Source organism: Salmo trutta, chromosome 8 (assembly GCF_901001165.1).
Source record: "Salmo trutta chromosome 8, fSalTru1.1, whole genome shotgun sequence".
Lineage (NCBI taxonomy): Eukaryota > Metazoa > Chordata > Actinopteri > Salmoniformes > Salmonidae > Salmo > Salmo trutta.
Genome location: NC_042964.1, coordinates 12,220,499 through 12,242,623, shown reverse-complemented (window position 1 = coordinate 12,242,623; position 22,125 = coordinate 12,220,499).

The window sequence follows — 22,125 nt, the reverse complement described above, 5'->3', positions numbered from 1 at the left end:
TCAGTTCCTATGCTTCCTGGCTGATGTTTGGGTCACTTTTGAATGCTGGCGGTGCTTTCACTCTAGTGGTAGCATGAGATGGAGTCTACAACCCACACAAGTGGCTCAGGTAGTGCAGCTCATCCAGGATGGCACATCAATGCGAGCTGTGGCAAGAAGATTTGCTGTGTCTGTCAGCGTAGTGTCCAGAGCATGGATGCGCTACCAGGAGACAGGCCAGTACATCAGGAGACGTGGAGGAGGCCGTAGGAGGGCAACAACCCAGCAGCAGGACCGCTACCTCCGCCTTTGTGCAAGGAGGAGTAGGAGGAGCACTGCCAGAGCCCTGCAAAATGACCTCCAGCAAGCCACAAATGTGCATGTGTCTGCTCAAACGGTCAGAAACAGACTCCATGAGGGTGGTATGAGGGCCCGACGTCCACAGGTGGGGGTTGTGCTTACAGCCCAACACCGTGCAGGACGTTTGGCATTTGCCAGAGAACACCAAGATTGGCAAATTCGCCACTGGTGCCCTGTGCTCTTCACAGATGAAAGCAGGTTCACACAGCACATGTGACAGACGTGACAGAGTCTGGAGACGCCGTGGAGAACGTTCTGCTGTCTGCAACATCCTCCAGCATGACCGGTTTGGCGGTAGGTCAGTCATGGTGTGGGGTGGCATTTCTTTGGGGGACCGCACAGCCCTCCATGTGCTCGCCAGAGGTAGCCTGACTGCCATTAGGTACCGAGATGAGATCCTCAGACCCCTTGTGAGACCATATGCTGGTGCGGTTGGCACTGGGTTCCTCCTAATGCAAGACAATGCTAGACCTCATGTGGCTGGAGAGTGTCAGCAGTTCCTGCAAGAGGAAGGCATTGATGCTATGGACTGGCCTGCTCGTTCCCCAGACCTGAATCCAATTGAGCACATCTGGGACATCATGTCTCGCTCCATCCACCAACGCCACTTTGCACCACAGACTGTCCAGGAGTTGGCGGATGCTTTAGTCCAGGTCTGGGAGGAGATCCCTCAGGAGACCATCTGCCACCTCATCAGGAGCATGCCCAGGCGTTGTAGGGAGGTCATACAGGCACGTGGAGGCCACACACACTACTGAGCCTCATTTTGACTTGTTTTAAGGACATTACATCAAAGTTGGATCAGCCTGTAGTGTGGTTTTCCACTTTAATTTTGAGTGTGACTCCAAATCCAGACCTCCATGGGTTGATAAATTGGATTTCCATTGATTATTTTAGTGTGATTTTGTTGTCAGCACATTCAACTATGTAAAGAAAAAAGAATTTGATAAGATTATTTCATTCCTTCAGATCTAGGATGTGTTATTTTAGTGTTCCCTTTATTTTTTTGAGCAGTATATAATGCGAGGTAAAGAAAAATGTGAGTGTGTGTGAAAGAGAGACTGAGTATGAGTGTGTAAACAAGCTGAAGAATAGATTACTCAGGTTTGCATCATTGTCTTTCATTGAATAAGATGCAAAGCCTGCCAAGAGTGCCTGCTTTCATGTGTACTAATTCATGCAGGAGTGTCTTTGAAAAGTGTCATGGTTGTCGTGTGTGTGTGTGTGTGTGTGTGTGTGTGTGTGTGTGTGTGTGTGTGTGTGTGTGTGTGTGTGTGTGTGTGTGTGTGTGTGCGTGTGTGTTTGTGTGTGTGTGAGTGTGTTTGTGTGAGTGTGTTTGTGTGTGTGTGAGTGTGTTTGCGTGTGTGTTTGTGTGTGTGTGAGTGTGTTTGTGTGTGGTCTTCTCCTCTGAAGTGTGTGTGTCTGTATCAGTTGTGTGTTCCCTCCACTGTCCCCTCAGTGTTCTCCCTAACCCCTCCACTGTCTCCTCAGTGTTCACCCTAAACCCTTCACTGTCTCCTCAGTGTTCTCCCTAAACCCTCCACTGTTCCCTCAGTGTTCTCCTTAAACCCTAAACTGTCCCCTCAGGGTTCTCCCTAAACCCTCCACTGTCTCTTCATTGTTCTCCCTAAACCCTCCACTGCTGCTTCCGTGTTCTCCCTAAACCCTCCACTGTCTCCTCAGTGTTCTCCCTAAAGCCTCCACTGCCTCCTTAGCATCCTATCTAACATATGGAATTGTTTTAAGATGGTCATACCAAGGATAATTTAGCTATTACAATTTTAAGACCCCTTAAGGTATCAAAAAATATATAGACTTTTTTTGGGGGGGATTAAACATTGAATTTGGCATTTCTGCTATTAGCTAATAGAAACGCATTGAATAACAGATTCAACACATGGAAAAACAGATAGTCTCAAAGAAAATCTAAAAGCAGTTCGTTCTGAATTGTCTGTATAAGAAATAAGATAAGAAAGATCAGGAAACTTTGTTTTATTTCGTTTTTACATGTATTTATCCCATTATTTTAGGCACTAAACTATCTCCATATAAACTTGCATACATTTTTTTAACTGGCACCAGGGACCTTCAGACAAGTCTTGTGAGGCTTGTGGGTGTCCTAGAGCAAACGGAGGCACCATAGTGTTCGTGAGAGTCTCAGCTGGCCACAGAGGGGTCCTATTAGTGTTCTATAGCTACAGATGTTTTTGTGAGAAGACCGATATTCAGGGTGTCTCATGGTCTGACAAACACCGCTCTAGCTCTTCCACCTTCCACCTCAGATGCGGAGCGGAGATAACGTCGGATGCGGTGGATATATCTAGCTTAAACAGACAGATTTTGCTTGGTATTTTTTTATTATGTTCATTAGATTTCCGTGGGGGCAGAATACTGTCTTACTCATCTATTGCAAACATAGGATAGCTTTGTTTTCTGGCGGTAAACATTGATGATGTGTTTATTCAAGTTGGTGGACATGGGCTCCACATAGAGGGCCCTGGGCCCCAAGCTGAGCTGTGGCTCCAAAGGTCATAGTGAAGCTCGTGGCTCACTGTCAAAACAGAGGAGTATGAGGTATTAGATTAGATTTAAGCAACACCCGAACCTTAGACCAAGACTTTTTCATGCACATTAATAATTTGATATTAAACGGATTATGGCAGTAGGCAGATTATGCATTAGTCATGTAAACACCTTACTCTGCTTATCTTAATCGGGGTAAGATGAAAATCGAAGTAAGCATACGCCGATTAAACATCTGGTTTTCTGAGCAATCTTTTGAATTTTTAGGACATGTAAACACCTTAACGGGTGTTCCAGCGGTGTATTTGATCTGGGCATATGCTAGCACCAGCCGAGAGCCTCCCTCTTAATAAAAAGGGAAGTGAGTTCGGAACAACTGAGTGTAGCGTAGTAAAGGTAGGCCTCACATACAAACTTTATACGTCCGAAATCAGAATCAAATATGCTTCCCAAAAATAGTGTGTTCGCTGTGGTGGAACGTTTATTTTCATTGGCAATTTTTGGGCTTTTATCAGAGTGCCATCAGGTAACCTGATGTCAGATGTGTCCATGTAAAAAATATTATTTGGTGAATCGTTCTTCTTGCAAAGCATGTAAACCTTTTAATCGAACTGACCATGCACAGTAATCGCGTTATTGTGTGCATGTAACCGTACTCATTGGTTTGTCACCCTACAGAAACTCAAAGACAGGTGGTTAGCTTTCTCTGGGGCTTTGCTCTCAACAAGGTTGGTGAAACCAGAGAAATCAGCATACATTTTTCATACACAGTTTTTGTTCACTACAGTAATGTTACAGACGCACAACATTGACACATTTGTGTGTGTTCCAGGACTCTGAGGTAGCCAGTTGTGGCTACAAGACTTCAGAGTTCCCAGAGGCAGCACACACACTCCTTCACCTCCCCAAGCTAGTGAGACAACACTCTCAACCACCCAGCAACTTTATAGTGTTGACATTCTGCTTCATTCCCGTGTGGCTCAGTTGGTAGAGCATGGTGTTTGCAATGCCAGGGTTATGGGTTTGATTCCCATGGGGGACCAGTACGGAAAAAATTATAATAATAATGAAATGTATGCATTCACTACTGAAAGTTGCTCTGGATAAGAGCGTCTGCTAAAAATGACTAAATTCCAAGTCTCAATAGATATGAATTTAGCCAAAAGGACATGTCAAATATTTTGCCCATTGAGTCTTGCTATGCTGTTTTGTCTTCATATTTTTTGCCAATCATGTGTTTGGTATGCTGGCTTGTCTCCCTGATAGGCCAGGCCGGCCAGAAAGCTTCCTGAAAGTGAGGAGGAGGAACAGGGGAAAGAGAAGGAGAAAGAAGGCTCCTTGGCCTAACATCCCTCTGAGTCCTACCAGGTAGAAGCTGTACCTGTCCAATATACCCCACATCTCTGACTACCTTGGTTCTTTCTCCTTTCAAGTTTAAAAACAAGTCAATAAGTAGATAAAGTCATATAATGAAAAAGGAAAAGGAAACTAAAAATGATTGTCACACACACCTGGTAGGTGCCGTGAAATGTGTTGTTTTACTGGGTCAGCCATAGTATTACGCCACCCCTGGAGCAAATTAGGGTTAAGTGCCTTGCTCAATGGCACATTGGCAGATGTTTCGTCTTGTCGGCTCAGGTATTTGAACCGGTGACCTTTCAGTTACTGGCCCAACGCGCTAACCGCTAGGCAACCTGGCGCAGTATAGCTGAAGTAAGATAGCTGATGTCAGTCCTGTAATACACGCCACAGCGGCAGTATCGAGCACCGTGCCAACTTTCGGGGTTTCGGGAACTCAATTCAATACGGTATTTGTTCTGTGTGAAACTATTCAGCAATACTCACCGAGGACTGTCTCTGTGCTGAAACGCAACACCACAGAGCAGTTGACTCAAATAAATCAAAAATTCGTCCCGATCCTTCAAGACAGTCGCTTTTCGCCAAATTCTACCCCTGTCCAGTTGCCTGCTCCAATGTAATTTAATGAAGCGTGTTATTTATATTAAACGATAAGGAATTCTGAGAAGTAAACCAACACTAAATGTCCTTTTGCCGACTTGCTTTGTTCACATATGTCCCCGGCCACTCTTTCCCATTTCTTCCCTTCTCTGCCTCGTTAAAATAAAGTATGTTTGTTCACACCATAGTCTCCCATTGCGTGTGAAACTGTGAACACACTTCCCTGGTCTTACACTGGCTGGGGACTTTCATTATGACATCCCTTACATAGGCCTAGGTTTAAATAGTATTTGACTGAGGCTTCCAGCTCGCGCACTTGAGTTCATCCTGACATACCCTGTGAATGGGCCAGGTGCTCCGCAGGGTGTACCGCTCTGCCCTGACAGGGGGCAGCCTCCGGTCGAACCAGGAGAAAACCGTAGCGGGGATCCCAGGCGTCATGCTGAAAACCTATGACAAAAACAAACAGCCTGGTCTCCAGCCTGGCAGGTAGGAAGGAACACACGTACACCCGCAAAGAGAGAGGTTCAATAAGATCTCAATGACGTCACCTGAATTGAAATATAAGGATACATTAATAAAAATGGTGAATCATCCAGTCAGTTAAATGTATTCAAAATAAACTATTCTTGACTGCACGATTTACTATGCATTTAGTATACTGTTCATGAAAATAAAGGTAACATTTCTCAAATTAATATTGATCATTTATTTGACTAGGACCAGGTTAGCTAGGTCTTCTGCAAATTAAGGTTTATGTGATTAATGTTTGTATGTTCTAGCCTGCTTCCTTCTCTCCTATGACCTGCCTGTCCAGACCGACAACCAATCAACTGCTTCCTCCTCAGCAGGGGGCGGAGCTACCAGCAGATGTTAGCCCATGGTCCTGGGGGCCCCCCCTTGTTGCACGTTTCGTTTTTTTTGTGCATGCCTTGGGGTCCCCTGGACCGAGTTTGGGGAACGCTGTGTTAGCCACTCTCTTTCACCAGGTGAGCTCTCCTCTGTCCCTCTCTCTCTCTCTCTCTGTGTGTAGACACCTTTCCATTTCTCCCCATCCAGCTCATATTTCTTCTCTCTTTCCTTCGCTCATATTCTCTCTGTCTACTCACATTCAATCTTTCTTCTTTTTCTGCTGCCCTTACTTTTTCAGTTTCTCTTTGTGTCCTGTCTCTCTTTCTTTCTCTCCCTCTATAATCATCAGTGGCTGTCTGTCATGTCCATGCCTGAGATATTTGGTTCTCTTGAGGAAAGTAACCTGACCATTTCTACATTTCTTCAGATGTATTATCTTAATTTGAGCCAGTTTGCTACAGCAGGAAAATAATCCTGCAGCAACAGGAATATAATTATTCTGTGGATTGTAATTAAGGGACATTTTTGTAGGGGTTGATACATTTTTCGTAATGGGACATCAAGTCTGAATTTTCAAAGTAGAAATTACAAACTTCATAAGCCTTTTTAAATCTCAAGTACACTACAGGTTTTAAATGTCCTGCATTGCAGGAAAGTTATCCTGCAACAGGGTGTTCAAATGTAGATCCTACATCTGTACACACTTCCAGAGGTTTCATCTGGTGATCGCCTGTGATGCAACCAACAGTTTGAAATGGACAGTTGGTTGTACGCTACAGTAACAGTCTAAGGCATGCTCAACATGCTCCACAAACTGTTTATTATAGCAGTCCATTCATCCCAAGTGTTTTCTATATGAGAGTTAATTTTCTAAATGAGTTTGTGTACATACAGGCTTCCACTAGCCAGGCAAAACGCCTTCCATGAAAACTCTACACCAAGGAGTGTTTTTGTGTGGGATGATCTTCGATCTTTGGAACATGTTCAGTTATTTTCATATGAACATGTTAAAAGATGGACGACCTACGTCCGCATGTTTCTGTTCATTTGTACACATACTGTGCTGAAACACATGTACATGTATGCACATAGACTATCAGTCTTTCTCTTCTTCTCTCTGTGGTCAGGTGACCGTTCAGCCTTCCGAGTGGCATCGTGCCCGTCTTCTATCACAGGCCTGGCGAGGGTTCAGGAGGCGAGCTTATCATGCCATCCTACAGGTGTGTGTGTGTGTGTGTGTGTGTGTGTGCCGTATGAATACTGCATGTCTTTCTGTTTATCTGAGTTTGCTGTTCAGTATGAATACGGTGTATTTGTGATCATGTTGCTGTCATACAGATCCTATTAAATTACTAGAGGGGCTATGTCATCAACCCTAAAAGTTCCAGGATGGGGTGAAAATGGTAGCCATATTGGTCAGGGAGAAATCCATACCAGTCTAATTGGAATGAATGGCAGTAGATGCATAATCCTGATTTTACTTATGTAGAAAAATAAAAGTAAGGCATGTGATATATCAGAAATTGTGTAATATAATTATTGTCAATCTAAAATATTGTCATATAACAGTTTATACAGGTTTTATAACAATCTTCTGTATAAATAGTCTCTATAATACATGTAAACAGACTATACATGTCTAGATGTTTGTTTCGTGGAAAGCTGAGAGTGCTATCATGTGATACAATATCAGTACTTGTTGCATTTACAACTTGTCTAAGTCCCATCATCAACTGATTTCAGCCAGTGTACTGCTGTGGCTTGACTGCATTGTTTGAATGGAATGTTGGCATCAGTGGCGGCTGCTGATGGGAGGACAGCTCATAATAATGGCTGGAACGGAGCGAATGGAATGGTGTCAAACACATGGAAACCCTGTGTTTGATGTATTTGATACCATTCCGCTCCAGCCATTACCACGAACCCGTCCTCCCCAATTAAGGTGCCACCAACCTCCTGTGGTTGACATACTGGCAGTATGGCATATCACATGCATACATCTAACGTGCACATGTGGAGCACGTGGGGATGTGTGAAACTTACTCCTCAGTCCGAAGTGTTCCCTCTTGCGCCAGCGAATAGCTAGACGCTCTTTTCACATGACACCACCTGGTGAGATGCCTCAGAGGAGGAGTCACGTGCTCGCAGGGTAGAGCTCGTGCCAGGTATCAGCCAATTGTGGTACTTGCTAAGCAACCAGCATGACATCTTTTACACATGCGAATAGAATCATTTACATTTTAGTCATTTAGCAGACGCTCTTATCCAGAGTGACTTACAGGAGCAATTAGGGTTAAGTGCCTTGCTCAAGGGCACATCAGCATATTTTTCCACCTAGTCAGTGTAACGGTTGTCGTCGGATAAAGTGGACCAAAACGCAGCAGGAATATGTGCACTCATCTTCTTTTATTTGGTGAAGAAGGAGAACCAAAATAAACACGTACACAAAGAAAACACAACGACTATTCACAGGCTGGTAAGGCACAAGGCTATACACAGAACATAGAAATACACTGACATAGAACAGTGCCCAAAAACCCCCGGAATACATAAATCAAATACCCTACTAAACAAACCACCACCCCGAACCACATAAAACAAATACCCTCTGCCACGTCCTGACCAAACTACAATAACAAATATCCCCTATTACTGGTCAGGACGTGACAGTCAGCTTGAGGATACTGGCCCTATGCTCTTAACCGCTAGTCTACCTACCACCCATTCCTCTAAAACTGCATGGTTAGCTAGCTACAAAACATACAGTGCAGATAAATTCTTAAAATTCATTATTTTACACAATATTTTATCACAGCATTGACAAACCATGGTTGACCAACCTCCTGACCAAAATGGCTGGCCTTTATCCCATCATAAGAAGGTTCATGTCCATTCTGGTATTCTAATTCCTAATTCTATGTTTGTTCATTAGGGTCGTTGGGCGGAGCTGGAGATGCAGCAGAACGGAGCTGCTGTACCAGAGCTACAGTACCAACAACACTGTTCCTGGCTCTGGTAGACACACACACACACACACACACACACACAACCATCCAGGGGAAGATTAGGAGCAAGTGACCATAATACCTACAGTATTACCCATTGAGCTGTAATATAATGAGATAACTAAAGAAGAACAGGACACATGAAACCACACACACACACACACACACACACACACCTGTCTTTAAATAGGGGTGGCAGCGTAGCCTAGTGGTTAGAGTGTTGGACTACTAACTGAAAGGTTGCAAGTTCAAATCCCTGAGCTGAGCTGCCCCTGAACAAGGCAGTTAACCCACTGTTCCTAGGCTGTCATTGAAAATAAGAATGTGTTCTTAATTGACTTGCCTAGTTAAATAAAGGTTTAAAAAAACATGCCATTCTATTCCACTATAATGTAGCACATTTGCTTGATCCCTGTGACCTATTTAAAACTACAGAAGAACAGGGGCTGACTTGACCTTTGTGGAGATGGTCATTTTCTGAATCACTTCCTCTGTGGCCTCCACCATAAAGCCTTGTCATTTCATCCCTCTCCCTATAATCAAAAACATCTCAGCTCTTAACATTACTCTGCCCTTTACTGCTGGGGAAACACTAATACCTGGTAAAAATATATTTAGTCGTTTCTGTCACTGAATTACACTACGAGATTGAAAATAGTGTGTGTAGTTGTTGCATACAGTTTCACATGTTTTACCCAGAGCAACTTACATTAATGCTTGGGTGGAACTTGAACCCACGACCCTGACGTTGCAAGCTCCACGCGCTACCAACTGAGTCACACAGGACCACTTTTCTACTATTCATGGCTGACACAGTGATATGAGGGAAATGTGCAACGCAGATTCTTCTAGAAAGATAACTGATAACTTATATAGTGCACTATTTTTGACCAGGGAACAGGGACACACACACTGTACTAACCCTGGCCTGCACTCCTCGCCCCGTGGTGCAGAGCCCCACCCTTTACCTCAAGCCCAGATGGTCCACTGTCTAAGCTCTCTAGGCTGGTAAATGAATGACTGGCTGGCCAAGACACAGCGCATGGTAGAGACAGGCAGGCTCTGTGCGTCATGTACCAAGCAACACATCCATCTACTGTGTGCATGCGAATGTGTGTGGGCACACACACACACACGCTCATTCCTATACGATATGTGTACATATATACTGTATATGCATACACACACACACACACACATTCCAGCAGGAACATCGGGGTTAGTGGATGCTTTCACTGGGGCAGACATCCGCCATTTCACCCAGCCATGTGAGTGATGTTCTGTGCTCTGATGAAAAGTGTGTGTGTGTGTGTGTGTGTGTGTGTGTGTGTGTGTGTGAGTGTGTGTGTGTGTGTGTGTGTGTGTGTGTGTGTGTGTGTGTGTGTGTGTGTGTGTGTGTGTGTGTGTGTGTGTGTGTGTGTGATCATAAATCAGGCATGAGGAGATGAAATATCCCCCATCCCCCCTCCATCCAGCAACAGACTCTAAATTATCCTCCTCTATCCTCCTTGTCTTCTGCCCCCTCTTTTCTCCCTCTATCACCTCTTTTCTCCCTCTATCCCCTCTTTTCTCCCTCTATCCCCTCTTTTCTCCCTATATCCCCTCCCTCCCTGCCTCTATCCCCTGTCTCCCCTCCCTCTATCCCCTCCCTCTCTCTCCTTCTCTACCTTTATCTCCCTATATCCCCTTCCTCTCACTCCCTCTCTCCCTCTATTATCTCCACCCATTATCCCCTCTCTCTCCCCTCCCTCTCTCCCCTCCCTCTCTCTCCCTCTATCCCTGGGATAGACTGGGCAAATGCCATTCTTCAAACCCTTGAGTAGTTGAACCAGGTGGGTTAATACAACACAAGGATGGAAGAGCACTGGCCTATAGCCAAGCTGTATGGTTGGCGAGGGCGATCAGTCCTGCTACGGTTGTCATGGTCATCCGGTGCTACACCTGTGTCTTCGTGGCAACAGGGGCAGTCCGATGATGCAGGGAATCTTTCCATCTTGGCTCTGAGAGGTCTGGTTGCGGTGCTAGACAAGTACAAGAGCAACCTGCCCACTGACACAGAGGCTTGGGGAAGAACATACTCCACCCGTTATGGGAGCATTGTATTTTACAGCACCGGTACGTACTTGTTATTTACTAGGAAATTATGTGGTGTCAAGGCATACTAGTTCCGAATAGTGCCTAGCGGTGCTTGTATAATGAATTTGAAGTAAAAACAACCAAGTAATTCATGCTAAGGTTGTTACTGTGTAATTATCATTCGATCATGTTATTTGTTAGTAAACAGACACGGGAGGCAGATGGTTTGAGTCTTTGATGTTTATTACATCCAAAAGGAGGAGGCCAGAGAATGGTCGTGGACAGGCAAAAGGTCAATACCAGATCAGAGTCCAGGAGGTACAGTGGCAGGCGAGTACAAAGTCCAGAAAATAAGCAAGGGTAAAAACCGGGAGGACTAGTAAAAGAGAATAGAAAAAGGCAGGAGCACGGGAAAAACACGCTGGTTGACTTGGAACATACAAGACGAACTGGCACAGCGAGACAGGAAACACAGGGATATATACACCGGGGAGAACAAGCGACACCTGTAGGGGGAGGAGACAATAACAAGGACATGTGAAACTGATCAGGGTGTGACACAAACCAGAAAGAATCCATTGTTTTACCACATCATTCCATGTATGAACCGAAGCAGGACTGCTTTTCTCACTGGGTGTTGCTGTAACTCTCTCCCTCCTGTGTTGTGTGCTGTAGGTGTGTCCTGAGATCCTGGCCACATCCACCTGGCTGGCCATGGTCCAGGACACTCTCCTCAGTATCGTCAGCAGCAGCTACAAGCCCAGAGGACAAGTCTTCCCCTGGTTCCTGCACGTCAGCATTGTACAACAACAACCTAGCTCTCCTATAAGCCTTATTGAGACGTCACTCAATAACATAAATCTTGCTATATTATTCGCTATAGGAATAAAACAAAATACTATTGACATCTAGAGGCTATAGAAAAACTATTTTATGCTCTATAGTTTTAATGCATATAATGTTGTCTGGCTGGGGAGGTTTTAAATGTATTGTTAGTTGTCAAATAAATAAATCAAGTCTAATAAAAAAAATAAAAAAAATAAAAAGATGAATTATCGAATTATAACGTTCTCCCATCCCTCCCATCTCAGCGGTCGTACTCAGAGGAGAACACGGGCAGTGTCATCGCCCACTCCTGTTCCTGGTGGTGCCCATGCTGGTGGCCTGGCACAAAGACAGTGTGCCCCAGGTCCTAGCCACCCTGAGGGCAGGGCTGCCCGGCTCGCCCAACACAGATGACTCCTAGGCCGTCCTGTTCCATTCTGGCCCTGGGATGCTGCTGTCGTGCCTACACCAGGAGAGGCTCAGGTAGGGGGGTCTGCCATGGGGTGGAGGGTTGGAGAGAGGGGGGTTTGTTGTCTTCTTGCTGCCCTCGCGTAACAGGTAGTCAGCCTGTTAATCCTTGTGGAGTGCAATGTAAGGCAGGTGGTTAGAGCTGGTAACCGAAGGTTGCAAAAACGAATCCCCCCTGAACAAGGCAGTTAACCCCCGTTTCTAGGCCGTCATTGTAAATAAGAATGTGTTCTTAATCTGACTTGCCTAGTTAAATAAAGGTGTAAAAAAAAAAAAAAAAAAAAAAAAAAAAAATTGCATTTAAAAAATCGGCAAATTGGTGGCCAAAAATACCGATTACCGATTGTTATGAAAACTTGAAATCGGCACTAATTAATCGGCCATTCCGATTAATCGGTCGACCTCTAATTAGTGGAATGTAATGCTTAAAAGTGCTGTACTGTACTGTACAAATACAAAAGGTAATCCTCCGAAATGAACAGTTCTTAAACATCCCCCCAGATGGAGCCAAACGTCCACTTATGGCAGTGTGTTTTGAGTGTGTTTTGAGTGTGTTTTGAGTGTGTTCTGAGTGTGTTCTGAGTGACAGTGTGTGTCTGTTCTCTCCCTTCCAGCTGAGGAATGAAACTGAGCAGTTCCCTCGGGAGCATGGCAGACTAAACAAGGTCCTTCGGGCCATCACAGAAGAAATTGTTCCAAAAGCTCACAAGAAACAAACAACAAGCAAACCCTGCTCTTGTCTTTCCCCTGTAGATCAGGGCGTTCTCTGGGGCCATAGGGCTGTATTGTGACAGTACATTTCTGGTGGGACACCTCCACCTGGCTCACTTCTGCAGCAGCCACAGCTGCACAGCAGGTGAGGACCACACAACAACATGCCTCAACTATCATACCTACGGAAAGGTGGCTCCATAGAAATCCTCTAATTCAGTGATTCTATACGTACTTCTTGTTATAAACCCCACTGGGAACAAAATACAGAGTGTGAGAGCTCCATTAATTCTTCCTACACTGTCCCCTCTCCCCAGATGCATACTCGAGCCCCCCCCCCCCAACACCGTTTGGGCTGTCCTGTGTTCTACTACAGAGAAGATCTTCAACCTCCTCCCAAACCACATACAGGCAGCGAATTCCTTATTTTTAGGCTAGTGCACCGGTCAGTTATTTTTCTGACTGAATCACATGACAAGGAATGTCTGGTGTGTAAGACCAGTGATCACTAAACATATTGAATTTTGACCATCCACTGAGATGTCTGTCCATGGTTTATTGTATGACCAAGAAGTGGACCTGTACGTTGACCTGTACAATTGACCAGTCACATTTATTTATTATGCAGTTTATTTTTATTTTTGTATTAATCAGTTACCCAATCACGGCAGGGCCCCCAGTTACCCACGTGGGCCCCCTGCCTCCTCTCCCATCTGATGATGAGCAGAGTGGCAGCAGGCTGTCTACACTCATTGAGAGCGGGCTCCTGAATCCTCCTGTGGTTGGTAGTTGCAGTGAAAAAATATAAAATATATACTACATTTATAATATACACAGTATATATTTCCTTAATAATTATTTTATAAATGCATTTTTTGTAAAAAAAAAATTGTTGCTGCCTCTTGGGCCCCCCACAAGCCTGGGCCCAGGGGCTTCAGCCCCGGTAAGCCCCTGCATTAATCCGGCCTTGCCCCTAACAGCAAACCTTTTTGTTCTAGTCACAAACTACTCGACTAATCATCAATTACCTTTATTAGTTGAATCCGGTGTGCTTGTGCAGGTTTAGAATCACAACATGTCATGTTGAGGGGTACTCGAGGACCGGAGTTGGTAAACACTGGTTTATTACAAGTATACTTTGTTGGTGTGTCCAAACTAATGCAGTGACTATTGGAGTTGATGGGACTCCTTACGGCATGACCACTGTCAAATGTTGGGACTCCAGACAGGTGAGTACAGTATTTTAACCCGCGCTATTCACAGAAACATGTACACACCTGTGGAGGCTGCTGTGGGGAGGTCGACTCACAATAATGGCTGGAACGGATCGAATGGAATGGATTTGATACCATTCCACTGAGTCCATTCCTGCCATTACCATGAGCCCGTTCTCCCCAATTAAGGTGCCACCAACCTCCTGTGATGCACACATGCTGTGTTATTTCTGTGTATGTACAGTATCAGTCAAGAGCTTGGACACACCTACTCATTCCAGGGTTTTTCTTTATTTTTACAATTTTCTTACAACCTCATGCTAATGACATTAGCCTATGTTAGCTCAACCGTCCTGAGGACTAACACCGATCATATATAATTTATTTCCTTCTTAATACGTTTTAGCCTATCAGTTGTTTTGTGACAAGGTAGGGGTGGTATACAGAAGATAGCCCTATTTGGTAAAAGACCAAGTCCATATTATGGCAAGAACAGCTCAAATAAGCAAAGAGAAACAACAGTCCATCATTACTTTAAGACATGAAGGTCAGTCAATCCGGAAAATGTCAAGAACTTTGAAAGTATCTTCAAGTGCAGTCGCAAAAACCATCAAGCGCTATGATGAAACTGGCTCTCATGAGGACCGCCACAGGTAACGATGAGTTCTAAGGGTTAACTGAACCTCAGATTGCAGCCCAAATAAATGCTTCACAGAGTTCAAGTAACAGACACATCTCAACATCAACTGTTCATAGGAGAGTGTGTGAATCAGGCCTTCATGGTAGAATTGTGTTAGAGTGTTGGGCCAGTAACCGAAAGGTTGCTGGATCGAATCCTCGAGCTGACAAGGTAAAAATCTGTCATTCTGCCCCTGAGCAAGGCCGTTAACCCACTGTTCCCCGGGCACGAAAGACGTGGATGTCGATTATGACAGCACCCCACACCTCTCTGATTCAGAGGGGTTGGGTTAAATGCAGAAAACACATTTCATTTGAATGCATTCAGTTGTGCAACTGGCTAGGTATCCCCCTTTCCCTTTCACTAATGGGCACCAATAATAATAAGAGACTTGCTTGGGCCAAGAAACATGAGCAGTGGAAATCTTTCCTTTGGTTTGATGAATCCAAATTTCAGATTTTTGGTTCCAACCGGCGTGTCTTTGTGAGACTCAGAGTAGGTGAAAGGATGATCTCCAAATGTGTGGTTCCTACCGTGAAGCATGGAGGATGAGGTGTGATGTTGTGGGGGTGCTTTGCAGGTGACACTCTGTGATTTATTTTGAATTCAAGGCGCACTTAACCAGCATGGCTACCACAGCATTCTGCAGCGATATGCCATCCCATCTGGTTTGCCCTTAGTTGGACTATAATTTGTTTTTCAACAGGACAATGACCCAACACACCTTCAGGCTGTGTAAGGGCTATTTGACCAAGAAGGAGAGTGATGGAGTGCTGCATCAGATGACTTGGCCTCCACAATCACCCGACCTCAACCCAATTGAGATGGTTTGGGATGAGTTGGACCACAGAGTGAAGGAAAGCAGCCAACAAGCTCATCAAAACTATGAAATAACACATTTGGAATCATTTAGTAACCAAAAAAGTATTAATCAAATCAAAATATATTTTATATTTGAGATTCTTTAAAGTAGCCACCCTTTGCCCCAATGACAGCTTTGCACACTCTTGGCATTCTCTCAACCAGCTTCACCTGGAATGCTTTTCCAACATTCTTGAAGGAGTTCCCACATATGCTGTCTTCAATTTTTTTTTTTAAATAACCCTGTTATTCTACAATGTAGAAAAACCCTTGAATGAGTATATGTGTCTAAACTTTTGACTGGTACTGTGTGTGTGTGTGTGTGTGTGTGTGTGTGTGTGTGTGTGTGTGTGTGTGTGTGTGTGTGTGTGTGTGTGTGTGTGTGTGTGTGTGACAATTGACACACCATCACATGGGATAGCTGGTATGTTAGAGTTCACGTGCAGGTGAGATATTGGTATGTGCTGCAGGTCTGTAGTGGGTGGGTTCTGGCTGAATGGCCATCCTTCAGGAATTACTTTTGTAATGTCGTCCCTCAGGATGTTGAGCATGTGGAATTTGTAGCTGTGGAATTCAAGGAATGGGGTGATTTCTGACTTACAAAACATGTATTTGTTAGCACTGGTATGCAGTTATAGTCTGTTAATTGCCAAGTGCACTGTGCAGTCTTTAATCAGGAAGTCTATTGTGTGTCACATATACTTGGGCTGAATAACCTGGACTCCATTTCCCGTCATCCTGTGCAGGCAACAGACTTCCTGCTCCAGGTATTGGCTGCAGCGGTTGTCTCCTGTGGGCGACCACACCATGCCCCTCCTCCCGGGCATCAGGGTCCAGTGGTTTCCATGGCAACGGTATTCGAAGCCGCCTCGGTCTACCTCACGCCATGTGTGTTAATGTCACGTTGGTCGAGCAGTCTGTCTCACTATGCCTGCTGGGATTGCCCCACAGCCTGAGTTAGCTATTGGCTAAGGAGCCCTGGAGGGAACAGTCACAGAAGGTAGGTAAGTGCCCCAGCCTTCACATACTCTCGCAGCCCCAACTACAGACACCTTTGACAGGGCTTTAGTGGAATATTAATGAGTAATGAAAATGTTTGGTTTATCATGTGTAATTACAAATGTTATACTTGCCCATTATTGTCATTAAAGCGCATTGTAGATGCAAAACTAATTTCTAGGCAAGCAGACAACAAAGTATTTTCTCATCTCATTGACAAAATAAAAATGGTGTGTTTCTGTGTTAGTTCATTGACTGGCTCTTCAGCATCACAGAGGGTCCTGATACTAGACTATCAGAGACCTCCATCAACACAACCAAAGGTGAGACAAAGCAACACACAAAATAAAAAGTATTGTGACAAAAGGGATCCCACACATTTTTCCCCAAAAATGAACATTTTATTTTAGTTTACATTGTCGGCACAGATGCAAATATTTGGAACATTGACCATTCTTCTACTCGCTTAGTAACATGTAGTCCCACCCCATCCCTACAGCTGCCTTGCTGGCTCTGAATGTGTGTATTGCGGGTGGTATACCAGGGCAGCAGCTGCGTATGGGTGGAGCCTCAGAGGTGATCTGGGGGTTAGGGATGGAATTAGAGAGGGAGAAGACGAACTACCCCACTCTGAGCTGTCCTGCTTAAGACAAGGGTGTCCAATGTTATCTACAAATAATACAATTACTCCTAAAGTGACATATCCTGAAAGACAAAATCCATTTCATGTCCTTCTCATCTTCTTATTCCAGTTATCAAGCGGCGGTTTTCTCTCCCTCAGTGAATGCCACACTGTAACATAAGCACCTAGAATGACAAAGGGTTGGCTCACAGTTGTTCCAGTGCTTGAAAGATTATTTTCAAACTCTTTTCAATACACAAAATAGACAAAGTGGAAGGCAAAATTGCAAAAAAAATGGCTTTGTTTTACTGTTGCAACTCTCTGTCCCGCATAAGTTGTTCTCGGCAAAACTCATGTTCTCTGTATTCACTAAAACACACACACACCTCCTGGAGTTGGAACGTGCTTTTCAGGTACATTTCCTGACTACAATATCTTGGTCAGGTCAGCCTGCTGTGCAAACTCACTTCCTGTCTGCTCTCACCCTAGTTTCCTCAGAACACGTACTGCCTGACACATCACCACCAACTGTGATGGGATAAAGCAGACACTGGGACTGGTTAAAACAATACCCAATGAAAGCGTACTATTACATTTATCTATCTTCACTCTGTGTTTTTAGTCTTCATTCTCTTTAAAGGTATAAGGGTGCGTGCTGGTGGCAGGGAAGTCAGTCGCAGGAGATCGAACTTGGTATAAAACGGAGCAGTGCTCAAAAACTCTGAAAACCAAAATATACAAAATAATACAAGTGGGTACAAAACCCGTCGCACACCAGAACATATCTTGCACGAAGCTTATAAACAAACAATCACCAACAAGGACAATGAGGGGGAAGAGATTTAAATCCACAACATGTAATGAATGGGATTGGAACCAGGTGTGATACAAGACAAAACCAAAGGAAAATGAAAAGAGGATCAGCGATGGCTAGAAGGTCGGCGACTTCGACCGCCGAACGAACAAGGAGAGGGACAAAAGGGGCATTCCGTAAGTTGTAAACATGCAATGAGCCCTGAGACTATAGCTAAAGAGTCTATAATGGATCTGTCGGACAGGAACTAAATCCTGTCAGGAAAATAACATTCCAAACAACCTGTAAAACCACTGCTGAATGTTTACAGTCAAAGCATCGGTCTGACACCTTCATTGTTTACTGAAGCTTCATTCCCATTTAATAGAACCCTCATTCTTCAAAGAAAAAGTAGGAATTTTCACATCCCTGCAAGGAATTCTTTCTAAAACCAAGGGCTGTATTTTACTGTAACGGTTGAAATAATCAGAAAGCTGTGGCAATGACGTCTTCCTGTAAAATACGAGTAATGTACAGTATGTACCTTCTGTGATGACTGAGACCATGCAGAGGGGGATAGACAGGGTGTATCGAGCCCAAAGCATGGCAAAGGAATCAAATCAAACTTTATTTGTCACATGCGCCAAATACAACAAGTGTAGACCTTACCGTGTTGCCAATGGATGCTAACTTACAAGCCCTAAACCAACAGTGCAGTTCAAAAACAGTTAAAACCTGTTGAGGCCACGGGTTAGCAATGAACCCTGAGACGGGATTGCTAGCAAGGCTGGAAATTCAAAACATCAAAAATCTAATAATTTCAATTTCTCAAACAATCAACTATTTTACACCATTTAAAAGATAAACATCTCCTTAATCTAACCACATTGTTCGATTTTCAAAGAGGCTTTACGGCAAAAGCATAAAGTTAGATTATGTTAGGACAGTACATAGCCACAAAAGTACAAACATCCATTTTCAATTCAAGGTCAGGCGTCACCAAAAGCAGAAACCAGCTAAAATTATGCACCAACCTTTGACAATCTCCATCAGATGACACTCCTAGGACATTATGTTATACAATACATGCATTTTTTGTTCCATCAAGTTCATATTTATATCCAAAAACCGCATTTTACAGTAGCGGTGAAATTCTGATTTTTTTCTTCTCTGAAATGCTTCCGGTGAACAACGTTACAATTTTCAAAATTACTATTCGAAAACATTGGTAAATTATAATATTGTCATTCAAATAATTATAGTTTAACATTTCGTAAATGATACTGTCTTGCCAGATTTCAAAATAACTTTACTGGGAAATCACAAGTTGCAATAAACCGGGTGCTGTGCTAAGAACAATAAGCTAGCCTAATTAGCTTAGCATCATCTTGTAACCATGTAATATCAATAATACTATTGTCAATAATCCATTACCTTTGATTATCTTCATCCATTGGCAGTTCCAGGAATTCCAGGTCCACAACAAATGTGGTTTCTTTTGACAAAGTTCATAATTGATGTCCAAATAACTCCAAGTTGTTCCATGTTGTTAGCGCTTCGGTGGCTACTAAAAAGTAGCGCGGGGGGGTGTGTGAAGTCACGGCAAAAAGTTTAAAAAGTTACAAAAATAATCTATTTACGTTTGTTCAAACATGTCAAACGTTGTTTAGCATCAATCTTTAGAGCCATTTTTAGGAGTTGCGAACTGAATCCTTTCTCACTGTGGTATCTAATAAACAATGACACTAAATAGTACAGCCACAAAATTCTCATTTTTTTAAATCTATTTTTCTCAGGTTTTTGCCTGCAATATTAGTTTTGTTATACTTACAGACACCATTCAAACTGTTTTAGAAAATTCAGAGTGTTTTCTATCCGAATGTGTTAATAATATGCATATCCTAGCTTCTGAGTTGGTGTAGTCGGCAGTTAAAAATGGGCACATATTTTTTTCAAAATTCTCAATACTGCCACCGTGGCCCGTAGAGGTTAAGAAAATATTTACCAAATAAACTTAAGTAAAAAAATTATAAAAGGTAACACAATAAAATAGCAATAACGAGGCTATATACAGGGGGTACCGGTACTGAGTCAGTGTGCAGGGGTACAGGTTAGTCGAGGTCATTTAGTCATGTAGGTAGGGGTGAAGTGACTATGCATAGATAATAAACAGTGAGTAGTAGCAGTGTACAAAACAAATGGTGGGGGGGTGTCAATGTAAATAGTCCGGTGGCCATTTGCATGCCTGCCCATCTAACACAGGAGTTGATGGGGGGTATTTGCAAATGTCAGACACAACCAAACGTAACCCTTTAAGCACCCCCTAGGGTGGTAGACATTTTTGTTCCAGCCCAGCACTTATGCACCATATTTTACTAATCGAGGCTTGGTGAATAGTTGAATCAGGTGTTAATGCTGGGCTAGGACAGAAATGTGCAACCCTTACTTTTATACAGTATGTCTTAGTTCCGATGACATAACTTATCTAGAACATTCCACAGGTAAAACTGGTTTCCTCTGGAACTCCTCTTGACTGATTACGAACAGTAGGACGTTTGTCTCCGTACTTGGACAAGGAAACGTTGACATGAGACTACTTTTGAGTTCTTTGATTTTGGCATGAACTACTACCACAGCAGTCAATGGGGTCATACTGAGCTTTCCGATTTGACATAGAGCATCACTTATCTCCATTTGTTGCTCGCACAATCACATACAGACCAATCAGACATGAATTGCTCTATCCTAACCTGTCCAATTTGACCAGATTGGTGAACTGAACATCTTCAATTATTGGATGAAGGTTACACTTTGTAGTATTTGAACGGGGCCCAAACTGCAAAGAGACAGAACACAATGTTAGGCTTGGGAGAGGCACACACTTGAACAAATTGTGGCAGGAGGCGTCCCTTCTCGATCCCATCAGCGTTGTGGAAGAGCTCCAGCATGGACAGCATCTGGCATAGACTCATCACAGCCTCTACAGCATAGAACGTGTCAGCTCAACCTGGTCTCAGAGCATTTCGTATTATTCTATATGTAAACCCGAGAAACTCAATGTAGTATGATATGTTGTTTCATATGGTATGTATTAATCTGTGGATATCCATCACCCATTTTGTTTGATATGTTACTACCAATTACAATTGACGCACCGTAAGTTCTTAAAAAAAATCTCCATCAAAATCCATCAGTTTAAGCTAGAGATATCTGTTTTTTTGCATTGGATGTGTCTCAATCCACCGCATCCGCTGTGTTGCACTTCTGTTTGGGCTACAAATTAATGGGAAAGGGGAGATTCTCACAAATATGATGGTGTTCTCTGTTTTGCTCTACGACCCCCACAAGTGCCACGGGACTCGCCTGAAAGTAACTGGTTTAAAATGAATGGAGGTAGTTTAGTGCCTAAACCAAAAAAGGGGTTAAATATGGGTACAGTACCAGTCAAAAGCTTGGACACACCTAATCATTCAAGTTCAAGTTTTTACTATTTTCTACATTGTAGAGCTATGAAATCAAACTATGAAATAACACATATGCAATCATGTAGTAACCAAAAAGGTTATATTTTAGATTCTTCAAAGTAGCCACCCTTTGCCTTGATGACAGCTTCGCACACTCTTGGCATTCTCTCAACCAGCTTCATGAGGTAGTCACCTGGAATGCATTTCAGTTAACAGGTGTGCCTTGTTAAAAGTTAATTTGTGCAATTTCTTTCCTTCTTAATGCGTTTGATCCAATCAGTTGTCTTGTGACAAGGTAGTGGTGGTATACAGAAGATAGCCCTATTTGGTAAAAGACCAAGTCCATATTATGGGAAGAACAGCTCAAATATGCAAAGTGAAATACAAATACTCTAAAGAATGAATACAAACCATACAAAATGTAACATACTGTACTAAATGGAGCGTCTCCGATTTACATACAGAATAATACAAACTTCTCTGAGACCATGTTGCAACGCTGCATGGATAAACATAGGTCAGTGTGTCAATTCAGTGTGTTCAGTCAGTGGTGTTATTGCATGCAGAGACCAGTTGGCTACATAGATGTCAGAAGTGGGAAGACACCATACGGCCATTGGAAGAGTGAGCAGACCCATGAAGGGGCTAGAGAGAAATTTATGTGTGGATGTATGGGGATGCAATAGCCTATGGAATTTGGCACTCCAGTTATGCATCTTTTTTGCTGGTGTGGGC